This window comes from Sodiomyces alkalinus (assembly GCF_003711515.1).
Source record: "Sodiomyces alkalinus F11 unplaced genomic scaffold SODALscaffold_5, whole genome shotgun sequence".
Classification (NCBI taxonomy): domain Eukaryota; kingdom Fungi; phylum Ascomycota; class Sordariomycetes; order Glomerellales; family Plectosphaerellaceae; genus Sodiomyces; species Sodiomyces alkalinus.
The window spans coordinates 2,696,201-2,702,191 of NW_021167083.1; positions in this window are offsets into that span (position 1 = coordinate 2,696,201).

The window sequence follows — 5,991 nt, forward strand, 5'->3', positions numbered from 1 at the left end:
ATTCCTCTTACTATAGCAGTAGCGATACCCTTAAACCGAAGAGGGCTTTCCGTAGCCTTACGGTATCTTTATAAACACCTTTTACTTAAGGCTAGCGTTAACGAACGCGTTAACGGTATCGAACTGCCTTATCTGCAGGTTAAATCGGGCGGCGATCGCTATTAGTATACGGAAGGACCGCGCGACTAGCATTACGGCGTAGTTATCTTTAATCTCTAACCGTTTTTATTAATCCCCTCGGACTATAAGGCGTGCCTTACACTTAAGGAGGGTGCCCTCCTTATTAAATTTATAGGTGTATACCTATCCATAGGCGAGGACTTATTACTTATTAGCCTAATTACCACCTACCTCCTACTAATAGCCTATCTATTAGTACCCCTTAAGGTATTCCCCCTCGGCCTATAACCACCGCTCCTATAACGGGTAAAGGCGTATATCACGGTAGTGCTTTAATAGAGGCGGGAGATCCTCGCGGGTCACGTACGATAGCGGCTACGAGGTATTAAAGGGAGTAGAATCTATAGTACCGATATCGCCGTTATTAATAGCTTACTTCCTCGCGCGTATGGGGTTATAAGTCCTACTAGCGTTAAAGAACGCCTTCTAGGCATTATCGTTCTAGACCTTCTCGGTCGTGTATAGACTTATAATAGTTCTCGCGATAGATAGGCGCGCGGATAATAAGCACGCGGCTAACAGGAATATAGCCGATAAGCACCCCCTAGCAGCACCTATAGCTATCCGTTAGTGGTTATCGTATTCTTCTACCTTAGCGCCCCTAACCACTGCTAACGCTATAAGGAACGCGCGCGCGGGATCTTCCAGGGATATTAGAGGCGTGGGAAACGGTTTAAACCTCGTAGTAGTAAACTATAAAGTGTCTATAATAATAGCGGTAGCCTCTCCTATAGTAATAGCGGTAGCATTAGAGTTATAAGGTTCTAAATCTATAGCCTAGATAACTAGGCTATAGATTTAGAACCTCGTCTATAGTAATAGTAGTAGCCTCTCTCGTAATAATAGCGACGGCCTCGCCTTCGTCCGTAGTAATAGCGGTGGCATCGCCTTTACTAATAGTAATAGCGGTAGCGTTAGAGTCTTCCGACTTAAGATCTAATACGTCTACGGCTATACCCCTTAATAGTAGCCTATTCGCGGTCTCCTTAAATTAAGTAATACGGATAGATTATAGGTATTCCCCGATTTCCTCGGCGGAAGCCGTGGCTTATAGCGTTTTAATCCTGCTATTAAATATCTTATCTTCGTTAAAGACTACGTGTCTTATAGTAATAATATCCGTCAGGTATAGCAGCTAAATACGGAAGCTATTCAAGGATTAGTATCCGATATACTAACCGATCTATACCTTCGGTTCTAGCCTTTATAGGCGGTTCCTTTTAGCTTAGGCATCGCGCGTTTTTATAAAGGCTTTATAGCCGTATACTCGTAGGTGCGTAAGGTTAGGTTAACGGCCGCGCAGGCCTTCGTATAGCATTCGCTAGTCGTTAATATATCGTGGCGTTCTATGATATAGATATATAGCAGTCTTAAAGATCTTAGGCTAGATAGATATAGACAGATTAGCTCTAATCTTTATAGCCCTTGCCTTTCTCTTAATAATACCTTTAATCCGTTCTATAACGCTATTCTCATCCTATAAATATAGTGCCGACGGCTAGCCTTCCACCCCCTTAGTAGCGAGGAAAGTAACGACTTCTGGGTGCTAAAATATCTTAGAATCGGCCCGTAGAACGCGTGGCCTAACGTTAAATTAGGTCTTAAGCAGGGTAAAAACATCCTTTAGAGTGTGTAGGATAGAGCCTTAGTCTCTCTTCTATAGGTAGTTATCCCACGTATAACCTATATACACGTCTATAACGAATATAATAGACTTATATAGTCCGCCCGCTAATTACTCCGCCTTTTCTAGATCGTGAAAATTAATAGTTAGGGCCTCACCGGGCTTTAACGGGTAAAGGGATAGTATCCGCCGGATCTGCGTAGACACTTACGATTACGCACACGCGTTATAGTCCGTTATACGAGGTCCCTTTATCTTCACCCCCTAAGTAGCGTCGACGATCTTTACGAGAGTATCGGTGCCGTAATAGCCGAGGCGTTTATACTACCGTTATACCATGGTCTTCTACGGTTACCGCGGTTATCGTGATCTTCTATACGGGTTATCGCGGGGGTGCCTTACTAAGACCGCGAATGCGGTGGCGGCCGTGGCTTCCGCGCGCTCGATTATATACTAGCTATAGATATCTAGTAGCTTATAGATAGGCCGGTCGTCGGCGGAGCTAATAATAGTGTCGTTTACAGTATCCTAGCGGTAACCTTATAGGCGTAGCTAGCGTTCCGAGACGATATTAGTGACGAATTGATTATAGTATATAATATTACGGAGACGTAATAGCCTCTTCGTGCCCGATAGGGATTACACACGTAGCTTAACGTCTCTGTATCCGAGGATAGGAGCCTTATAAGTACCCACCTAAATCGTTAATAAATTAACTATAGGTAGTCTAACGGCCGTAAAACGGCCTCGATTATTAAATATATAGATTAACGATCCTAAGTCTAGGATCGCGCAGTATAATAGCGCTCTAACTTAGTTAATAGAAAGGGATATCCCCTATTCTTATTATACTCTTAATAGTGTTATCGTACGACGACGCGCTACTCCCTAGGTTAGGGGGGCTCTTAGTCTCCCCGTCGCGGTAACGGACAGGTCTTTATAAACTATAGTAGTAGGCATAGTATGATAGAGTTAATCTTCCTAGACTTCCTTTATCTTATTAGCGGTAGTAGCTACTACTTCCCGCCTTTTCTGTATCGCGGTATCCACGCGGCTTTTAAAACTATAAATACGTATCTTCTTTTCCGCGACCTTTATAATATCTTCACGGCCACGCTAGGTATAAGGGCGTATATCCGGCCTTACGTACTAATAGGCGGCAGTGGTATAGGTGTTCTTATATATCTCGTAAGGCCTCCTTACTATAGGCGGGATAGCCTTTACGGACGTGTTACTATAAGGGCGCTTCTTATTATTATCGTTATTAGTAGTATCCTTAGTATCAGGGAGATTTCTAAGGGTATTAAAGGTGCCTCTCCCCACTTTAGGCTTTATAGCAGTGGATTATAGACTCTTTATATTACTAAGAACCGCCTATAGAGCCTTTACGAAGTCGTTAATTATTAGTTCGTTTTCCGTAATCTTATCGTAGTTATTTACTAGATAGTTATTACTCTATTTCTAGGTAATAGGTCCAACGGCTTTTAACACGTCTTCTGCCTAATAGTCTGCGCTTAATAGTTCTAAAACGCCTGTATATTTATAGTGTATCATCGCTGTTTTCTAGCTTACTACCTAGGCGTCTATATCCTTAGGTATAGCCTTGATAAGCGTAGGGTATCGTCGGTATAGGACTAGGGCTTCTTTATAGAGGTTTATAGGTATTAGTCCTGCGTGCGCGTGTAGGAGAGTAATCCAGGCCCGCGGGTTATTTACGGTGTTATCCTGTAGCTAGGCGAGGAGGTTACGTAACGTGGTATACACGGTCCCTTTAATATAGGAGCGTACCTCGTTAAACTCCTTCTACTATACATCGTAGTCTGCCTTTTCCTCGCGGTATATACGGCGATCTTACACGTAGCGCGTGCGTCCCTTTTTAGAGAGGTTATCGATAGATATAGGCGTCCTAATCGGTGGTTCTTTCGTTACGGCTATAACCTTCCGGCGAGCGGCCGTCTTCCTCTTACCGGTAGCCGTGGTAGCGGCCGTGGTAGCCGTGGATTCTATAGTATCCGTGGCGTCGTCGCCCTTTAGCGTAATAATAGAAGACGGAGTAGCTATAACGGTGGTGTCCGTGGCCTCCTCCGTGTTAGGGTCCACGGCGAGGGCTTCGTATTTACGAACGTTAAGGGGTATAGGTATAGAGAGGAGATAGGCGTTAGCCTCCTTATTGCTTAGCTTTAGATTAAGGTAGTTATCCTAGTAGGAGGCTGATTTACCGCGTATAGTACGCTCCTAAACTACCTAATCCCTCTAATTAATAAGGGTCATGGCGGCCGCCTTCTATTCGGTGTTAGATACGTTAGAAGATATCTTTACTAGATTATCGTTTATCGGTTAGTTAATTAATAGGTAGGTTAATTAATCTCTTAATTACTCTGATTAGGTCGATAGTAGTTATTTAAGAGTGCTTATATAGACGTGATTACTTCTTTATAATAGAATAGGGGTAGCCTTATTAATATCTATCGTTTAGGCGTTATAAACCTGGCTTATAACTATCGCACGTTAAATAGGCACTTAAATAATTAACTTAGTAGAGCAGAAATCTCGTGTATATGTATTATGTTAAGTTATATCTAGGAGAGTCTCTTATGCCCTTAATTTAGGTGGTAAAGACTCCGTTATAGGTACTATATCATTTAGATCCTATCCGGTCTTTTCCGGTATCCACCCTTATCATATCCTGATGCCCGAAGTCCCTGGTATCCGGAGCCCTTAGTCATGAAGTGGATCCCCCCTGGATCCCCTATAGACTATATCGTGGTCCTGCCCATGCGACAGTTATCAGATGCCCACAGCCACCTTATCGAGGTGTGACAAACCACATTATGTCAGACGTGTGGAGTACCTCGTTTCTATATATCCACCCTTATTTCCCCTGCTTTTTCCGCATAGTTAGATATCCCCGTAAAGTATCATAAACTTCACTTAGATGAATATAGATATAATTCCGCGTACTTTATTTATATTCTAACAGTTATAAGCCCGGCGTTCTAATAAACGAAGCTATTCCGATCGATCCTATAGCTTCTAGGCTATTAAATCAGCCTTAAGTCTATAACGCGTAGTTTAGTATTATTAGTAATATCCGTCTGCTTTAGTTTTATTTAATCGTTTTATCGTTTCTATCGCACGACCGTTTAAAGCGGTTAGTATAGTTAATCAACCTTTCTGTTTATCCTATTTTATGACCTTTTAGTAGTATAACGATAGCTTCCACGATAGTAGTGCCCGTTATAGGCCTTATAACGCTTACCTCTCTAAAAGACTAGAGGCCTTGGATTAAAGCCGTGATAATAATCGCGCACTCCCACGATATCGCCGACCTCGTTAATCCCGACCTTAAAGAAACTAAACGGCCGAAGCGTCGTAGTCGAACAGATCTACTAACGCTTCTAGCCTCTATTAAAGGAAGAGATAATTAGGATATATAGTTTAAGATCTGGTAGGTGGAAGAGGATCGGTATAAGGCTAAAAAGAGGGGGATTTAAGCACTCCACGATTATATGGCGAAGACGGTTAGCCCTGCTTTAAAGGATTGGTACACCGGTAAAAAGGAAGTTAAGGATATCTTGTATACCCTTAAAACGCACCTTAAGCTAATAAACGCCGCCTAGAAGTTATTAATTAAAAGACGCTAGGACGAATACCTCTAAAACGTTAGGCGTATACCCCACGAGCGCTGGCTAGAAGACTTTATAAAGCTATGCGGAGACGCTAAGACGTATAAAGTCCGAGAATACGATACTAAGCAATAATAGATAAACGGCTTCTTTAACACTATCGGCAGCGTAGCACTAGAGTAGTCAGAAAGACGTTTTATATAGCTTATCCGGTTAGAAAAGTAAGACCTACCCTTGATTTAATCTATCGTGGAGGAATATACGATATAGCTTTATCGCCGCTACCTATACCGACTCGATAAGAGGCCTACCGTAGTATCCTTTTATATGGTAACCTTCTTAGGTAAGGATAAAGAAAGTAAGAATTAGCGGGTATAATCAGGATAGCAGGATAACTAGTAGTCTACTCCTCTATAACAGAAAAAGGAGTAGTTATACGATTACTATAATAAGAAGAGGAGTAAATATAACTATAAGCCTTTATAGAAATGCCTAAACGTTAACGAGGCACGTAGGAAGAAGGGATATATACCTTTAAAAGAGATCTTAGAACGCTACGAC